This window comes from Schistocerca nitens, chromosome 4 (assembly GCF_023898315.1).
Source record: "Schistocerca nitens isolate TAMUIC-IGC-003100 chromosome 4, iqSchNite1.1, whole genome shotgun sequence".
Classification (NCBI taxonomy): domain Eukaryota; kingdom Metazoa; phylum Arthropoda; class Insecta; order Orthoptera; family Acrididae; genus Schistocerca; species Schistocerca nitens.
In genome coordinates, this window is record NC_064617.1 from 517,339,503 (window position 1) to 517,360,269 (window position 20,767).

Sequence of the window (20,767 nt, forward strand, 5' to 3'; positions counted from 1 at the left end):
GCGTGACTCTGGAGGCATGTGACTGAGCACCAACCAATCTGTTCTGTGCATCTGATCTTTCACCCCACAGACATTCATTCCTACCCTAAGTTTCAAACCGTTGATATGAATCAGAGCAGTTAACAAACTGCAATTCATCACCTCAAACACTAAACGAACAGACTTCCGTCCCCTGTGATGCCACAGTATTACAAACAAGTCGTTAAGACCGTTCCCCACGAAAGGCAAGGACAAGGATTAGTGTCATAGACCAGCACACAGTTATATCAGTTAGTTTTTCACATCGACGTACCCTTCGCTATAGGGTAAAATATTCTTACAGTTCCTTACAAGGAAAACAAGCTACTGCTTTCTCGGCCGAAACGTGAAGATATGTGTATGTAATGATTTCCTGTAGTCAGGTAAGCTTTAAAACAGTGTTATGAGTGTTCCACCAACGGCTGTGGCAGATGAGTTACTGACCGTGTCTTGCAATGAATGCAATCGGGACATGAGGGGAAAATCACTGCTTGTCGCGATTGGTTGTCTTGTGCCAACTCAGAACGCATGAGAGCGGTCTGCATTAATTACGACGCTTCACAAAGCACAGTGTCGTGCTCCCATTGTGTGGACTGCGCAGTTTCCCAACACGCCGATTTAAATATGCAGCCCTTAAGGCGCGTCGCTTTGCCAGTCGGTTCGCGATTCGCGTGGTGGTGGCCGGCGTAGCAGCAGGTGAGCTACCAGGGCTGCGAGTTAAGTCTCTCTCTCTCCATGTTTACACCATAGCTTTCACAGTAATGTGCTTCTACGCTTGTTTCCTACGCTGTTAGTTTTACTTATACCGGTACCAATTTACGCGCTGTGTGATCCAATGGATAGACCTTCGGCTCTTTCCACCTGTGATTCTGGAATGAAACACATCTAAGGGAAGTGAAAATGTCACCAGGATTTCATCCGTAAAGATTTCATCTGCGGTGATTGAGCGCATCAGCTGTGGATTATTAAGTGATGAAATATATTAGTAACCAATCAGATTTTTGCACTCTGTTTTGGCACTACGTTTTTTGAGCTTTTGTTCAATCTCGGCTACATAGGCTTAGTGGGAAGCTTTGTTAAGGTGCCTAGGTTTTTCACCAGATCGGATAGATCGTAGAGGACGAGAAGGTACAAAGCAGAGCTGTTCAGCTGCGACGTGTTTGTTTACTCCAGAATCTACAATTCCATACACATATATTTAGTGGCGAAATCTGACACAGGTGAAACTGTATAATAGAAGCAAGAACGTTTTAGTAAACACGGGCCAGCAAACGAACTGTTTCCGAGATAACTACGAATGCGTGTTTGCGAGTCGCCACTGGCTTAGTATGAAATACCGGGCTACTATAAATGATGCATTCTTTTTAAAAGCTCTATATTTTCCAAAGTAGTGCGTGTACAAATATGATTGTTGTGTGAAAAGTACCGTAAACTCACCAAGTTTGTAATTTGCACCCTACAAATGTTCTATGATTGCCTTTCTGTTCATATGGCACACGTCCATACCTTACGTAGCAACATTCTGGCAATGTATAGGTTGACTCTTACATAGAAGATTACAGCAACCAGCCACATTTTACAATGCTATTTATCTATTTAAACAGCGCCGTTACCGGTTTCTAACCGACAGGTTCATCTTCAGACGGCTAGTTCACGTTTTTCGTTAGATTTTGCCTTTTGTTTCCACAACTGACGAAATTTCCTTGAGGTGGTGATGCCCTACAACCAAAACAAGAAGTGAGACAACGTCTTTTTATCTTTAATTGTGCCTCACAACGATTTTAAGTGATGTAAACAAATTATTATTATTAAAGGGAAGATGTTTCTGTTATTGACGATGAAGAATCCGCGCCATTATGTTCCAGTGCAGGCTGCTTATCATCTTGCAGCACCGAAAACTGTATAATGCGCTTTTTTTTGTATAAACGTCAATGGTCGTCACAGCAGCATTGGTTGGTCCTATGAACTGTTCCTGAGCTCTTGGCAGTGGCTGTGAGTAAACACGGTTCTTAATGTACCCCCAGAGTAAAAAGTCTCAAGGTGTTATATCAGGCAAACCGGAAAGAGCTACATCATCTTCATTACCATCCCCAATCCAGCGACGCGGAAGTTTGTCGTTTAGGTAGCGACGTACATCGATGCTCCAATGAGGGCGTGCCTCGTCTTATTGGACGCTAAAATTCGTGGAATCAGCAGTCAGTTGTCGAAATAATCACAAATACATTCATGTCCAGAAAAAAACAACACTTTGAAAGACTAGAGATAGGACGTTCACATTCACAGGAAAATTCTGCAGAAATGATTAGCATTTCAGCCACCTCAGATCAGCATGTCTCCTGTTGCCTAGAAGGCACAGGGCCTGCCTTGGTCCCCGATAACATGTTCCATGCGTTATGGCGTCGACGCGTATAAGACGCAAATGGCATCCTGTGATATAGCCATCCATGCTGCATTCACCTGGTTCCAAAGTTCACTGTGGCGGTTGGCATTGGTCACAGCAGTGCACCCGTCGTTTCAACACATCTCACACATTTTCGGTTTGCGGCAAGTCTGGTGATCTGGCGGGTCAGGGCAAAAGGCTGACATGCTATGACCAAGGAGGCACGTGTTCGTTCAGCAACACGTGGTCGTGCATTTGCTTGCTGAAAACTGGCGTCTGGGGTGTTGTGCAAGAAGGGTATGGCTATGGGTCGCAGGATGTCATTCACGTAGGTCACACTGGTCAGTGCCCTGAACACATACCAACTGTGATTTGTGGCTGTACCCAGTAACACCCCACACCATAAGGCCTTGAGTTGGCGATGTATGTCTTGCGCGAACGCAGTCACTGTAATGCCGCTCCCTCTATCTCTGGCAAACCAAAATGTGGCCATCGTTTTCAAACAAACAGAACCTGGATTCATCCTAAAACACTATCTGATGCAGTTCCTCTCCCCAGTGACATGGTTCCATACGCCACTACTGTCATGTTTCTGCGCATAAGTGGACGACGCGCACGTGACCTACGCCGTAACAAACGGCGACGGACTGTTCAAATGGTTCAAATGGCTCTGAGCACTATGGGACTCAACTGCTGAGGTCATCAGTTTCCTAGAACTTAGAACTACTTAAACCTAACTAACCTAAGGACATCACACACATCCATGCCCGAGGCAGGATTCGAACCTGCGACCGTAGCGGTCGCGCGGTTCCGGACGGACTGTCACCCTGGATAGTGTACCATGTGTTCCACTGTTCCACTAAAGCCGTGGAGGCCGCAGATCTGTCCTGCCATGTCATTCGTGTGAGGTGTCGATTTTCTCAGGGGATGGTCTGGGTGGTGCGAGCTGACCCATCTTGTCGTGTTCTACGGCCTTCCCGTGAACCATTCTGCACACACTCATTGCACTGCGGAAACACTTCGTCTCACACTAGCAGCAGTTTCCTGGATGAATGCATTACATTCTCTCATGCCAGTAATGCACCCTCTTTCAGACTCTCTGATGCGCAGTTCGCGCATTAGTCTGCAAATCATCCTGCGCGTCTGCTCAAGCCACACTGCCAAACCTTCGGTTTACAGTAGCAAAGAGAGCCGCAGGCACAGTTTACCGTTGATTGGTGTTGCGCCGCGATATCGATTTTGACGTTGAACCCGCAGGCTGACATGGCTCAAATGCTAATCATTTCTTTAGAACATATGTCCTGTGAATAGGAACGTCCCATCTCTAGTCGTTCAAGGTATTCAGTTTTTTTCTGAACGTGAGTGTATAACATCTCAAGGGAACAGGTACGCTTCAAAGTTTTCTCACATAAGAAAAAGGCCCGTACAGCTTCGTAAATGACGTTTCACAGAAAACATAATTCTTCGGCGTGCCTCATTAAAGCGCCACGATTTCATCAAGATGTTGAGTGCCCCGCACTCTCACACTGTGGAGATTAGTCTTTCCTGGTAAATGGAAGATTGCTTCGTCGCTGAACATCAGCTGTAAGACGAAATGTTCATCCTCAAGTGTCTACTGCATTGTGATACAGAATTTAATAATTTTTTAATAATTTTATCTTCATAATGTGGGGCCACAGTCATAATATATTTCTTTAAAGTCAGTACGGCCATTAGACTGTTTTTTATGCAGTGTTACATTTACACGATCATGATTTCGGCATCAAAGTGCCATTATCAAGTGTTTTAAGTGTTAAACAGTGTCTAAGATGATATTTTAAATACGACAGTATGCCATCTTAGGCACTGTATAACACTTAAAACACTTGATAATGGCACTTTGAAGCCGAAATCATGATCATGTAAATGTAACACTGCAAATGAAAAACAGTCTAATGGCAGTACTGACTTTAAAGAAAGTGATGCAGAATTGATCGCTCCGGCAATAATCATCCGGTTTTAATTGTACCCGCACTGTAGACGGTAAGGTTTGAAACGTAACCGACGTTTCGAAATCTTCCACACAGTTTGCTGCGATATTCCAAATGCTTAGCTGCGCTGACGCTCTTCACGCTTGCATCTGGCACATATTCTTCCGTTTACACAGACAACATATCCAGTGTCCCTAAATTGTCGACACCAACGCACAGTTTACATGGCTGTTCTTTGCCATATTTCCTTCTGAATGCACGCTGCGTTGTTGCAACAGATAAACAACTAGATTATTCCAAAACACACAAAAACTCTTTCCTTGCTTTGTCGCCATTTTGTCAATGCGCTGCACTCGTAACACCAATTTCCGGAAGCAATGCGAACTCGTCGAGTTTACAGTGCATCGTTCATATCTGTATAAGTAATACTCTGGAAAACATAAAACTTTAAAAACGAATGAATTATTTATAGTAGCCCAGCATTGCCATAGTCAAACCCAAATTTATTTGAAATTCGATTACGTTTCCATGTAACTGGACACAGATTTCACCCACTCTAAGTCCATGTGTCATGAACTACGCAAATATGCTGTTGGTCACTCGGGAATTACTCCACCTGTAATGTACAAGTGCAATAAATCGCCTAGCAACGGACGCCATTTTCTTTATATAACGCATCGGAATTAATTTCTGCGCATGCTCAAGCCGTAAAGGTATAAGGAAAGGGCGCCAGCATGTTATTTATAACCGATCGGTTAATATTGCTGTTTTTATACCGTCGTATGTGCGATTTCGAATCATCATTTTTATTTTATTACTACTACAATTTTAGATACACATTTACACTGTGAATACTTTTATACTGTAAACGCGCCACTTGTGCAAACGATGTATATGTTACGGCCAAAGCCCGAAAGGGGCTAAAGCGGGAACTGGCCGCCCAAGTCGCGAAGTGGCCAATGTCGCTTTAAATTGGCCGGCCAATGTCCGATGTATTCCTGATTTCGGGATTCGGCCGGCGAGTTCGCAAAGGAGCTTGCACAAATCGGCCAGACCTCGGAAAAAGAAGCAAAATAGATCTTACTGAACAATTTTAAATTGTACAAGTCTGGAAATAGCCAACATCGCTGTAAATTGACCGCCCAATGTCCGATCTTCCCTTGAGTTCGGGATCTGGCCAGTTTGCGAAGTGGCGTAGACAGATCGGCCACAATTGGAGAAAAAACGAAGAATAGATGAATAAGAATAATTCCATTGTGTTTGTAATCTATTTATATTATCAGTCTCACTTATAAAAAACATAAACTTTATATAATCAATTCACTTTATAAATCTTTTGAATTCAAGCGGTATTCACTTATTACAACAAGTTAAGCTTTTATGACATTTGGAATTATACAATATTTTCTTACGTCTGCATTTGGAGCCATTTGTGGCGCATTTAGTAGAGCAGTTGCATGGATTTTATCCTTGGCCGCCGATTAGTGACTGTAAGGTCGATATGGTTCGTAATGATTTTTCTTCTTTGCCCACGGATTCCAGCGTGAGAAGTTCCTCGTGTAGAATAGGGAACACGTTTCTCGAATATAGTTGCTTGAGAACACCACGTTCTGTCCCCAGACCGTAGAAAGTGCCTTCGACGTTCAAGACAACGGCAAGAATTCTTCTGGGATCTCCGCGACCTATTCAACATCTGGTATACGGATGCGAACATTGTCAGGTGGGAATTTTGCATCTGAATTTTGAAGCATCTTTGCACCTTGTACTTACAAATTGTCGCGAGCTCCTGCCCTCTTCTTCCTGATTTCTAGTTTATTACAACATAGTCTGCAAATAATTTTCACTCCATGCCCTTACCTTGCTTTATTACTTCTTCCACAAATTGCGTGCACGTCTTTAACTCAGGATACACACTCAAGAGTCGAAGAAACTGTCACACGCACCCAATTCGTGTAAGGCCCCAGCGAACACGCAGAAGTGCCGCAGCACGTGGTAAGGACTCTTACGTAGTACTGGAGGGAATTGACACCATGTCTGGGAAGTTTGGTGGCCAGCGGAAGGGTTTAAACCTACAAGATTGTTCCTGTGCCAATCTGTAGCAATTCTGTGGGGTGCCACATAGTCCTGCTGGAACTGCCCGTCGGAACGTACAATGGTCATGAATGGATGCAGGTGGTCAGACAGTACGTGTCACCTGTCAGGACCGTATCTATACGCATCAGAGGTCCCATATTACTCCAACTGCACACGCCCCACACCGTTACAGAGACTCCACCAGCTTGAACAGTCCTCTGCTGACATGCAGGTCCTCCACCAGCTTGAACAGTCCCCTGTTGACATGCAGGATCGACGGATTCGTGAGTTTGTCTCCATACCCATACACGTTCATCCGCTCGATACAATCTGAAAGGAGATTCGTACGACCAGGCATGTTCCCAGTCATCAACAGTCCAATGGTAGTGTCGACGAGTCCAGGCGAGGCGTAAAGGTTCGTATCGTCCAGTCATCAAGGGTACACGAGTGGGCCTTCGGCTCCGAAAGCCCATATCGATGATGTTTTGTGGAATGGTTCGCACGCTGACACGAAGTAATGCCGGTGATTTGATGTTTTAGCGGATTCCTGATATTCACGGCACACTTGTGAATTACGGGAAAATCCCCACTTCATTGCTGCCTCGGAAATGCTGTGTCTCATCGCTCGTGCGCCGACCTAACATCACACTCAAACTCACTTAAATCCTGATAACCTGCCGTTATAGCCATAGTAATCGATCTAACAACTGCACCAGACACTTGTTTTACACTCCTGGAAATGGAAAAAAGAACACATTGACACCGGTGTGTCAGACGCACCATACTTGCTCCGGACACTGCGAGAGGGCTGTACAAGCAATGATCACACGCACGGCACAGCGGACACACCAGGAACCGCGGTGTTGGCCGTCGAATGGCGCTAGCTGCGCAGCATTTGTGCACCGCCGCCGTCAGTGTCAGCCAGTTTGCCGTGGCATACGGAGCTCCATCGCAGTCTTTAACACTGGTAGCATGCCGCGCCAGCGTGGACGTGAACCGTATGTGCAGTTGACGGACTTTGAGCGAGGGCGTATAGTGGGCATGCGGGAGGCCGGGTGGACGTACCGCCGAATTGCTCAACACGTGGGGCGTGAGGTCTCCACAGTACATCGATGTTGTCGCCAGTGGTCGGCGGAAGGTGCACGTGCCCGTCGACCTGGGACCGGACCGCAGCGACGCACGGGTGCACGCCAAGACCGTAGGATCCTACGCAGTGCCGTAGGGGACCGCACCGCCACTTCCCAGCAAATTAGGGACACTGTTGCTCCTGGGGTATCGGCGAGGACCATTCGCAACCGTCTCCATGAAGCTGGGCTACGGTCCCGCACACCGTTAGGCCGTCTTCCGCTCACGCCCCAACATCGTGCAGCCCGCCTCCAGTGGTGTCGCGACAGGCGTGAATGGAGGGACGAATGGAGACGTGTCGTCTTCAGCGATGAGAGTCGCTTCTGCCTTGGTGCCAATGATGGTCGTATGCGTGTTTGGCGCCGTGCAGGTGAGCGCCACAATCAGGACTGCATACGACCGAGGCACACGGGGCCAACACCCGGCATCATGGTGTGGGGAGCGATCTCCTACACTGGCCATACACCACTGGTGATTGTCGAGGGGACACTGAATAGTGCACGGTACATCCAAACCGTCATCGAACCCATCGTTCTACCATTCCTAGACCGGCAAGGGAACTTGCTGTTCCAACAGGACAGTGCACGTCCGCATGTATCCCGTGCCACCCAACGTGCTCTAGAAGGTGTAAGTCAACTACCCTGGCCAGCACGATCTCCGGATCAGTCCCCCTTTGAGCATGTTTGGGACTGGATGAAGCGTCGTCTCACGCGGTCTGCACGTCCAGCACGAACGCTGGTCCAACTGAGGCGCCAGGTGGAAATGGCATGGCAAGCCGTTCCACAGGACTACATCCAGCATCTCTACGATCGTCTCCATGGGAGAATAGCAGCCTGCATTGCTGCGAAAGGTGGATATACACTGTACTAGTGCCGACATTGTGCATGCTCTGTTGCCTGTGTCTATGTGCCTGTGGTTCTGTCAGTGTGATCATGTGATGTATCTGACCCCAGGAATGTGTCAATAAAGTTTCCCCTTCCTGGGACAATGAATTCACGGTGTTCTTATTTCAATTTCCAGGAGTGTATATACGTAGGCGTTTCCGACCGCAGCGCCGTATTCTGCCTGTTACATATCTCTGAGTTTGAATACGCATGCCTAACCTGCTTCTTTGGCGCTTCAGTGTACAACAATGAGCTGCACTACAACTAACTACACAGAATATTTTCGCCTTGTTATTGTCAAGTAACTGGTCTCGACTCTTCTTGGGTTCTACCTCCACGGCGGTACTTTCATGGTTGGAAGTAGTCCCTACAGTTATAGCATCTTCCATTTCTTGTCCGACTTTCTCAAGGTCTTCCTCTGTCACTAGGTTATCAACAATTTCTTTAGGCAGATTTGAAGTAATCAGCCCCACTTTTGCTTTACAGCCGAACACTGGCTTGTATGGCGACTGCTGAATTCCTTGATGAAAAGAACGGTTTTTTATGAATTGGATGAATCGAAGACTCTCAGCCTATGTGCTGAGTTATTTGTCTGCATCCACTTCATTATCATACTCTTTACATCCTATCTGGCCCGTTCAGTGACTTGTCTTTGGCTGTGTCTGGGTTTTTCATGTATCAATTTCAGTTCAAGCCACATGTTATTTAGCTCATTTATATTTGGTTCGAAAACTCTCTGCCATTATCCGGCTGCAGCACACTTGGAGCACCTACAGTGGTAAAGATGTGAAGCAAATGGCAAGCAACTTCTGCTACTCTTTTGCTTTTCAGGAGTCACAGTAGTGTAAACATGGTTAAGTGATCTTGTGTAGAGTATTGAGTATGAACTTTGCATGTCTATCAGTTCTACCTGGTACCTTGAGTTAAATTCTTTAAATATTAGAGGTTTGGAAACTAAGCCTTTGTTTTGATTAGACAGTTTAGTCTGACAAGGTTTGCGAAAGCGAAGATACAAAGTAATGACATCGTTGGTGACATTTATGTAGTTAAACTGCAGTTCCTTTTTCATCCGTATCCGACCTCCATGTCCTATTTTCTAGTGAGTGTCGTGCAGGATTTCGAACAGCTCTACTGTATGAACATAGTACAAAATAGCGTTGTTGTCTCCTGTTACTGGTGGAATGCTCCTCTTTTCCGTCGACTACAATAACGTCATATTTGTTTAGTCGATGATAGTCAACACTCCCTTTTCTCTTCTTTGCTTTGGCTTAACGTCCTCTATAAAAAAATGTCTGTCTCTTATGATTATTCCGGTACTATTTGCTTTTTCTTGCAGTAGCGTATTCAGGGTTTCCAGGAACCTGCTTTTCACATCAAATGTCATTTCCGCATTTGCATGTATCCCACTTTCATCGTGAATTTCGTTCCCGTGTGAAGTAGGCATGGGTTAGCCTACGAAAGAATGATACGAACAACTGAAATCGAATTCCATTACGTGTGATCAACCCGGGTCCCACTACCAAATAATTTGTACCGGTATGTTCGATTAACGATTTAGGGTATGTCCATTAATTACGTGAGCTCAATTAGTCCGCCAATTCCCGTTTAAAGGGGGGTCAATTAAAATCTCAAAATGATTCAAATGGCTCTGAGCACTATGGGACTTAACTTCTGAGGTCATCAGTCCCCTAGAACTTAGAACTACTTAAACCTAACTAATCTAAGGACATCACACACATCCATGCCCGAGGCAGGATTCGAACCTGCGACCGTAGCGGTCGCGCGGTTACAGACTGTAGCGCCTAGAGCCGCTCAGCCACCCCGGCCGGCAATTAAGATCTCACTTTAACTTTTTAATTCAGAAAACCCCATTATTAGAAAATATAGCTCTTTGTTTTATAAAATTAATCCCGATCATAGACAATATTAAAGTACGCACCAGTCTTTATGTAGACTGTGATCTGAGCTGAATGCGTTATACGCGCGTATGCCCGGGATTCCCCTATCTGGAAGGCGTGCCGCGCAAGAGCCACATTTCATTTGGGAAGTTCCCTCCCAAAGCGGCCGAATTCACTCATGTCAATTGAGAAAAAAGTCGTGATAATCTGCAACTCACAAATGTATGTCACTGTGTCTAAAATGAATTTGTACCTAAACTTTTATAGTGTGTGTGTGGTAATTGGCCTGCTAATAAGTCGAAATAAACGTCCCAGAGAGAGGCCAATCTTTTGTGAAAGGGAGCTAAGCTCAAGTTCACTGGCAAGAATTTACTTAGTGATCTAATAAATTTAGAAACTGAGAAAGTACATAACGATAAGACTCGGAAGAGGTTACTTTCGTATTAATAGTCAGTTCAGTGAATTAATCTGTATCAGTAAAAGGTCAATGTTTTGTCGATCTGCTACGTTAGGCCGACTATTTTCAAGAACCTTTTTGTCAGTCTGTCCGATGGTTATATACAAGAATACTAGGGCCTACTCAGGGTTGGTGTGACCAAAGCAAGGTGTTTTCGCGTCTTAAAAAAGTGTTTAATACTTTACTACAATTTCTCTATAAAGACATGTTTTTTATTAAAGTGTTTTAATTAATGTTTGAAACAAACAAAAAGCTTTTTAGTTTACGAGTATTTTCCGTTGTTTGTCAGTAAACTGTTTTATACAGATTACAGTAGAGGAAGCACACGAATGCCGGTGGAGTGAGTGAGGAATTTAGGAAGATGGTGTCGCCTCCTAATTTGTATTTGCTTACTTGAAGAAATTATTTCCAAAAAACTGTGATCATAGAGGGCCATTTGGCAGCTGCCAAAACAATCAGTTTAATTAAAATCGTTATAATGAACCTTAAAATAGCGTAGTTATCCTTTTCTCATGGGCTTCCACAGAAAAACTGTAATACATGAAAGACAGGTTTTAAGTATGGTTAGTAAATATTTCTATTTAAAATGGCCAGGGTAGACCTTAACCTGGAGGTCACTAGAGGGTGTACCACATTGGCACATACAAATGACCTAATTCCCGTAAATTCCAGGGAGGCGGCCCATAAGCTTTGACGCCACATTCAGTCACATCTCAGATGTCTTCGACCGGGTCCAGACCTGGCGAGTCGGGATGCCAGGGCATCAATTGGAACTCGTCACTGTTTTCCTCAAATCACTCCATCAAACTCCTGGCCTTGTTACATGGCGCATTATCTCACTGAGAAATGCCTCTGCTGTCGGGAAACATGATCTTCATGAAGGGGTATACGTGGTCTGCAACCAGTGTACGATACTCCTTGGCCGTTAGGGTGCCTTGCACAAGCTCCACTGGACGCCCGGATGCCCACGTTAATGTTGTCCAGAGCATAAGGGAGCCGCCGCCAGCTTGTCTCCGTACTGCAGTACAGGTGTCAAGGAGCTGTTCTCCTGGAAGAAGACGGATTCGCAGCCTCTCATCAGCATGATGAAGAAGGTATCGGGGGATTCATCAGACCATGCAACTTTCTGCCATAGCGCCAAGTCCAGTGCCAATGGTCACGGGCCCATTTCAGTCATAGCTGCCGACGTCGTGGTGTTCGCATTGGCACATACATTGGTCGTCGGCTGCGGAGACCCATCCTTAGAAGTGTTCGCCGCACTGTGTGTTCAGACACACTTGTACACTGCCCAGAATTCATTCCTGATGCTAGTTCCACCTCAGTTCGCCACCTGTCCTGTTTTACCAATCTGGCCAGTCTACGACGTCAGGTATCTGTAATGACGGATGGCCGCACAACCCCGCGACGTCTGGACGTGGTTTCACCTTGGTTTCGCCACGTGTTGAAGACACTCACCACAGCACCCCTCGAACACCGACAAGTCGTGCAGTTTCCGTAACGCTCGTGACGAGCCTTCGGGCCATCATACGCTTGCCCTCGTTCAACCTCAGAAAGATTGCGCGCCTTCCCCAATCTACACACGGACAGCACCATCACTAATACTACATGTACCGTGTTTGTGTCTGATGAGCCGGCATTCCTCGGCAGGTAACGCTGCTATCGCCTGGACCGGTTTATATCGATAGTAGGTCGGTGGTCATAATATTCTTGTAGATCAGTGTGTAAAACCAAGTAACGGGACAGAATTACTTAAATTTTTTGGAAAATTCATTTGTCGAACACCTTGAGGACGCCCCTTTGGCCACGGCGACTGCACTGTACTTCCAGCACGACGGACCCCTTTCACATTTTACCTGACGTGTGAGGGAACATCTCAGCCGCACTTATCTTAATCGCTGGATTGGTCTTGGCAGTACAGTTTAACTAGCCACCATAATTTCCAGGCCTTATGCCAACAATTTTTTGTTTGTCGACCCTTAAAGCATAGTGGTACGTTTTCTCAAGAGTGAAGAAATGCACTGAAGTTGACGGTGGGTTTTCGAACAATTAATTGTGAAATGTAAAACTGTTGTGATGTGACATTTACGATAATGCTTAGAGGTGAGTGTGTTAAAATACTTACTTTTCAGTCGAAACTTTATAAAACGCGTGTTGTAAGGTTTAACATTTGTTATAAACGTGTTAACCTGAAAATGTATTGAATTATACGTAAGATAAATAACAACGTACATTAAATGTGCTCCAGCTCGGAAACTGTTCGAAATGGGTCGTGTAGCCATATGAAGTTCTTTGTTTCAAATTATCGTTCTTGTCATATCCCCGAATATTGACCATTCCTCCTGGGACCCCTTGTATAGAACGCCAAGTTTTATATAGACGCATTACTATCTCGTATAAAACAAAAAAGAGCTTTACATATTTGAGGAACTTCATGATACAGTAAAACAGGAGGACTAGTTGGAAGGGGTACCTTCAGTTTCTCAATGTTAACCCTCTAAATAGCGTGCAGCGGCGGAGTGTGCCGCAATCCCGGTGTTCGCGGAAGTTCGTGTTAGTCCTTTCTTTTTACAGGAATTCCCAAGTTCCCCCTTTCCCCGACTATTGAACGTGTAGTCTGCTGATTCCTTCTATAACCAGTGAGAAACTATCCGCTTGTAACGGTGCCACCGACCGTCTTAAACGGCAATCGATGCTAACGTTATACCTCTGCGAGGAATTTTTGAGATTTGACCGTGATATAACCTAATGGAAACAGAACATCAAACTGGGATTCGTTTCCGGAACACTCCAGAAAAGTATACTCAACAATAAACGGTGGGGCAGGAAGAGACGTTCTCCCAGCACAAAAGTAAGTCGTAACATTACATATTAAAACCAGTCGCCAGCCTAATTAGGCATTCTTGTGTCAAGCAAAATGATAAAGCAGAAGGAAGTGTTAAAGCTACCTAACTTCCCTCGGCGCACACACACACACACACACACACACACACACACACACACACACACTAAACTCTTTCCTTATAACTGTTCAAACTACAACACAGTAACCTAACCTTGCAGATAAATGTGCTTCTGACTAGTAAGTCAGATAAACAAATGGCCAATGAGATAGTAAACAGCAACATATGCCTCTCAACAACACGTACATTATGAACTAGGTGCAATAGTTTATAAAACCAATTACCGACACACATGAAACTAGTAGCAATACTGAGCAGAGAAAAGCTTGAAATGATTCTGAATTTAAATCAGGGGGTCTGCTAATCATCATACTCTGTTACTTCATTGCTTAGTACAGGGTCTCTATGCCCGTGCTTTAACCAACTTGCATTAGAATAGATAGCACAGTAAATAGTTCTTTCTTAATTTAGGTTTGAAGGAACTAAACAGAATGCAAATCTAACTACACTGGCTCTGAAGGAGCCTCTGCATTGTTTCATTAACTTACTAGCCCAGTACATGAGGACCCTTAAACTTCCATGGTTTTAAGAATCAAGCTCATTAACAAAAACCCACCAGTATGTATGAGAAATAGTAAGTATTCTCATAATGAATTATTAATTAAGTAAAGCACAACAAACTATAACTCTTTAAATAACAAATGTACTTTCATAAGCAGTCTTTTGACATAATCAAAAATATAATTGGCTGTGCAACTGACAACACAACATTAAATTCAGGTTCAATCACTTTCTCATAATAAATTAGGACACTCGGAATTAAATTCACTAGGATAGAATTCCTGTTCAGGTTTGTGACTTGAGATAATCACGGGTGTAAGATACGAGTTTTTAGTAACAGCACGATTATTATTATAAAATCAACCAAATTTCACAAATATCTGGTCCATTTATCGAGTGCCAAATATAAACCATTTAGTGGAAGGCTGGTGGCGCACTTTGCAGTGGCTATTAACCTGGCGGCGATGCAGTCATAGCAATACTGTTGGCCTCGCCTGTTACATATTTTCTTGTCGTCGGTATCATATTTTTTAGGGCCAGAAACGAAGCCATGATAATGGTATCACCAAATGCAGCATCCGAGGCCCATAAATACTTCCCTTAAGCTCTTCTGGCCTCAAAAGTCCAGGAATATGAGCCACAATGATCCGTTACTTCTAGCGAGGTGTTAACCACGGCACTGTTCAGCCCAGACTCCTTGCTCGTTACAAAGGACGAGATGGCACTTGTGCGCCAACCACACCTTTTCCACTTCGCCAGACTACTTCCGTAGTTGCGGGGCTTCCCCGCATCTTTTACATTCAACACTACGTTCCCTAATTATGGACCAAGTCATTTACAGTACATTACATTACAATCATTCCATTAGTTATTTAAATCCACAAGCATAATTTAAACAATATCGTTCAAAAATGCTCATAACTGAAACATGTATACACAGTCAAAGAATTTCCATAACAGATACAACATTATACATAAGCAATACTGAAATTGACATAGAAATATCGATACAGATATAAAATAGGTCAAAAATAGGTGTAGAACAGTCCGGGGACAAACTTTCGAATTCCTTAGGTGATAGTCAAGGCAATCATTGCCGTTTTTACTTCGGAAACGATGGAAAAACATTTTGAATAAGCAATTCCTTATCCTTGTCGAATAAAACGAAATCAAAAAACATTATAAAAGTATTGCCTGGCCCAACCAGCGCGGGCAGAAATATCCACGGCATTAGACGCGTTTGTGAGTCTCATTCCTACAAATATGATTGACAAAGTTGTTGGTTACACAAACCTATATATTTCAGAACGGAGATGTACGATTCAATATACGAAGGAAAGAGATTTTAGGTTTACTTCTTCTACGGTAATCGAAGCCCTTTGTAGAGTTCTATTCTTGATCGCCCTCAACATAATTAGCCTCGCCAATACCCGAAGAACTTGGAAATGTAATGGTACAGGGATGATAGCTTGCCGACGTGCGTTTTCCTATAACTGATTTATGTGCCTACATAGAAGCATCAGGTTTAATCAAAGGGCGACCAGGTATTACGAGAAAAGTATGATAAATTAGCAGCCATTAGGGAGATATACAGGGACTTTGAAAATAACTGTAAAAACAATTACTCCCTATCAGAATTTGTGACCGATGGCCGGCCGCGGTGGTCTCGCGGTTCTAGGCGCGCAGTCCGGAACCGTGCGACTGCTACGGTCGCAGGTTCGAATCCTGCCTCGGGCATGGATGTGTGTGATGTCCTTAGGTTAGGTTAGGTTTAAGTAGTTCTAAGTTCTAGGGGACTAATGACCACAGCAGTTGAGTCCCATAGTGCTCAGAGCCATTTTTTTTGTGACCGATGATGAAATGCTGCTTCCCTTTCGAGGTTGCTGCAGTTTCATCTAATTCATACCTGCCGAGACGGCAAAGTGCGGTCTAAAATTGTATGACATTTGCGACAATAGAACATTTTACATGCACAACTTTGAGATATGCTGCGGCAAACAAAGGGAACGTCCTTACTTTACATCGAACAAACCGTTCGATATAGTCAGTCGACTGATTCAGCCAATTTTAGGTTCTCACAGAAATGTGATCACCGACAATTACTACACTAGCTATGCATTGGTGCAGTTTCTTCTGGAGAACGGTGTAACATTTCTTGGAACAATGAAAAAGAATAAAAAAGAAATCCCGTCCGATTTTCCGTATCTGAAATACCGAGAAAAGGGCTCTTCTCTCTTTGGATTCCAGAACGATTGCACCCTGGTATCCTATATGACAAAGAAGGAAAAATGTGTCCTCCTGTTATCTACAATGCATGATTGCGAGGAAACAAATACAGAAACTGGAAAATCTAATAACGGACTATCACCATACCAAGGGGGACGTGGATACAGTTGACCAAAAGTGTTCGCTTTATTCGACTTCAAGAAAAACGAAAATTTGGCCTCTGACAACATTCTTCAGATTTTTGGACATGCCAGGAATAAATGCACATATATTTTGAATGTGGAATAAGACAGATCAAACACGTAGTAGACAGGGCTTCCTGGAAAATATGGATTTCGGGCGTCTTGAAGAACATTACAAAGACCGTGAATAACTAAGAATTTGCCAAAGGGTATATACCGAATAGCAAGACAATCGAATGAAAAAACCGTGGGGTTTTGCCACGAATGTGGCCCGCGCAAGAATAACAAGACTATTTAACATTGTTCGACATGCAAACATTTTGTATGCAGCAGTCACTCAACATGTCAAGTAGTTTGTGATTTCTGCCGTCGGAGACAAGATGGGAAATAGAACTGCAGAACGATTGATATTTAGCATTTCCATATTTTATATACGTTGCAATTTGTAACATCATAAGTTTCAGTTAACATGAGAGATATATGTGTATGATTTATTCGTAATTATTCAATATTGTACATTACTGAAGAAAAAAATATTGCTGTTATAATATAAAGCATAGATACGTATTAATTTACCTTTATCCTCTAAATTGGTACCGAATTTAAAATACACTATTGGCCATTAAAATTACTACATCAAGAAGAAATGCAGATGATAAACGGGTATTCATTGGACAAATATATTATACTAGAACTGACATGTGATTACATTTTCACGCAATTTGGGTGCATAGATCCTGCGAAATCAGTACCCAGAACAACCACCTCTGGCCGTAATAACGACCTTGATACGCCTGGGCATTGAGTCAAACAGAGATTGGGTGGCGTGTACAGGTACAGCTGCCCATGCAGCTTCAACACGATACCATAGTTCATCAAGAGTAGTGACTGGCGGATTGTGACGAGCCAGTTGCACGGCCACCATTGACCAGACGTATTCAAATGGTGAGAGATCTGGAGAATGTGCTGGCCAGGGCAGCAGTCGAACATTTTCTGTATCCAGAATGGCCCTTATACGACCTGTAACACGCGGTCGTGCATTATCCTGCTGAAATGTAGGTTTTCGCAGGGATCGAATGAAGGGTATAGCCACGGGTCGTAACACATCTGAAATGTAACGTACACTGTTTAAAGTGGCGTCAATGCGAACAAGAGGTGTCCGAGACGTGTAAGCAATGGCACCCCATACCACCACGCCGGGTGATACGCCGGTATGGCGATGACGAATACACCCTTCCAATGTGCGTTCACCGCGATGTCGCCAAACACGGATGCGACCATCATGATGCTGTAAACAGAACCTGGAATCATCCTAAAAAATGACGTTTTACCATTCGTGCACCCAGGTTCGTCGTGGAGTACACTATCGCAGGCGCTCCTGTCTGTGATGCAGCGTCAAAGGTAACCGCAGCCATGGTCTCCGAGCCGATAGTCCATGCTGCTGCAAACGTCGTCGAACTGTTCGTGCAGATGGTTGCTGTCTTGCAAACGTCCCCATCTGTTGACTCAGGGGTCGAGACGTGGCTGCACGATCCGTTACAGCCATCCCATCTCGATTGCTAGTGATACGAGGCCGTTGGGATCCAACACGGCGTTCCGTATTACCCTCCTGAACCCACCGAATCCATACTCTGCTAACAGTCATTGGATCTCGACCAATGCGAGCAGCAATGTCGCGATACGATAAACCGCAATCGCGATAAGCTACAATCCGACCTTTATCAAAGTCGGAAACGTGATGGTACGCATTTCTCCACCTTACACGAGGCATCACAACAACGTTCCACCAGGCAACGCCGGTTAACTGCTGTTTGTGCATGAGAAATCGGTTGGAAACTTCCCTCATGTCAGCGCGTTGTAGGTGTCGCCACTGGCGCCAACCTTGTGTGAATGCTCTGAAAAGCTAATCATTTGCATATCACAGCATCTTCTTCCTGTCGGTTAAATTTCGCGTCTGTAGCACGTCATCTTCGTGGTGTAGCAATTTTAATGGCCAGTAGTGTAGATGATATTTTTCTGTGACTTTAATGTTCTTATATTGTACTGACGCTATACAAGTCATAATACTTACAGAAATGTACGGATGGTACCATTTTGGAAACGGAGTATCCAGGTCCGCACTCGGTATATCATGAGACAGTGACGCACGAGGTATCTAAAGGTTTAAGCAGTAAACGTTTCTGCTGTGCTTCGACAAAGGAAAATATCAACTGGTTTACATCTTCTTCTTTATTCTTGGGACTTGGGAAGTTTCCCATCGCATTCTCCTCAGATTTAGTGGTAAAATGGTCCAAGGGATATCCCGGCAAAAACTGAACACAGATCAAGCACGAAAAGAGGAAGAAGGTGTACTGAACTGTGAAGAAAGAAGCAAAATACAAACAATTAACCCTTAAACGTCAAGATATGTAGTATCTAGCGCTTTACTATAACCATGCTGTCCTGGCTGTGTGGTCATGCTGTTGGATCTGCTAAGGGGGAGATCCGTGTTCAAATCTCCTTCATGTCTTCTTTTTCACAAAGTTATTAACTTCCCGTGCGATCATTGACCTGTCTGTTCTGCTTCTGTAGTTTTCGTAATTATGATACTATACTCTCGTTACAGAACTTGTGATAAGAATATATTACCGTCGCAATAAAAAGTGATGAATTGTTAAAGTAGGCGAGATTCCGCAGAGACCTCTCACAGAAATGAAAACAACAAATAAACGGGTGTGAACTATGTTACAACAAAGAAATAGAAGAGTCAAAACTTCCAGAACGGAACGCAAGGGTAACAACATGCGGTATTTGTGTAGAACAAATAGGAGATACGAATGTCTGGAAGATCTTTCCCTACACCTCACATTTGAAAACGGACGTACAGCTCGACACAAATTTGAGATCAGCAAACAGACACGTCAGTGAGCGGACACGAGGGAGATTTGAATCCAGATCTCCTCCTTTACAGCCCACACTGTGACCACAGAACAACCAAACCGTGGCAACTCAAACTCGCTCGATGTTGCACATCCTGAGCTCGGACCATTCACTGTTTCTATTTTGCTTCTCTTTCCGCATTTCAGTACACGTTCTTCCTCTTTACATGCTTGATCTGTGTTCAGTTTTTGACGCGCTATGCAATGGGCCATCTTACCACTAAATCTGAGGGGAGTACGAGGAGGATTTTCCCTTGTGATACATGCGAAAAGTATTATCCTTGATGTTTATCCAATGTGAGTGGGAAAAAGTTGAGCCATGATTGGTACATATTCGTAAAAAGGTATTTATCAGCTGCCTGCTCACCTAAAATATTCGAAATCAACTGAACTAGTACTTACTGGTTGGATCACAGCGTAGTTCTTACATTTTTGGCAGATTGAAAAGCGCCAGTGATTTCTTCTTCCTTGTCCACTTTCCACGCCCATGACTTGAAATCGGAAGGTGATAGACACGTTCATTATAGGACAAGAAATACTTGACTCCTTGACCAACTGGTCGACCTTGTCATTGTAAACCAATCCTACATGAAGAAGATTCTCGTAATTCTTCACTGGTTTATCAATGATTCTCCGACAATTTCCGGCGTTTGAATACTCATTTTACTGTTCTACTTTGGGTTTTCAATAGATTGAAATACGCTCTCTGAATCTGACGCTATCAGCAGGTCCTGGAGCGCCAGAAGACGATAAAATTTGAAAGCCTTTCGAATCGCTGTCAATTCCATAGTGAAAACTAAACAATATGGGTCAGGTACACATTGTTGATCGTTTCAAAGGGGTTGTCCACGTAACTAAAATCAGTAGGACTTTCTTTTGATACTCTTTTTTTCTCTTTCCCTGAGAAGGCAACCGCCTAAGCTGTTACACCAAAAAGACAGAATCTGTTTCCATTCTTCTGGAATCGTGGTGAGCTCTTATTGGTATGTTACGGGACGGGTTTATTTACCACGCAGCGGATGCACCAGTCCATCCCAAAGAGATATGATGCGATTCCAGACGAATCCTCCGCAGGCCAGTCTGGTAAATCCATTAGATTTTCTTCGAACCACAATACAGGGAGCCTTGCTTTGTGGGAAGGAACGTATGATGCCGATACAGAAAAGGAAAGATTC

The 20,767-nt window shown here is 44.0% G+C and overlaps 1 protein-coding gene across 1 annotated transcript in view; it reads left to right on the forward strand.

The window, feature by feature from the left end:
• Positions 1 to 618: 618 nt before the first annotated feature.
• The window catches only part of LOC126251861 (cytochrome P450 4g15-like), a 162,715-nt gene continuing 142,566 nt past the window's right edge, over positions 619 to 20,767 (forward strand). The window contains exon 1 of the mRNA XM_049952546.1: positions 619 to 714. The gene's annotated coding sequence lies outside the window, so the exon portion shown is untranslated. The remainder of the gene's footprint in view (positions 715 to 20,767) is intronic.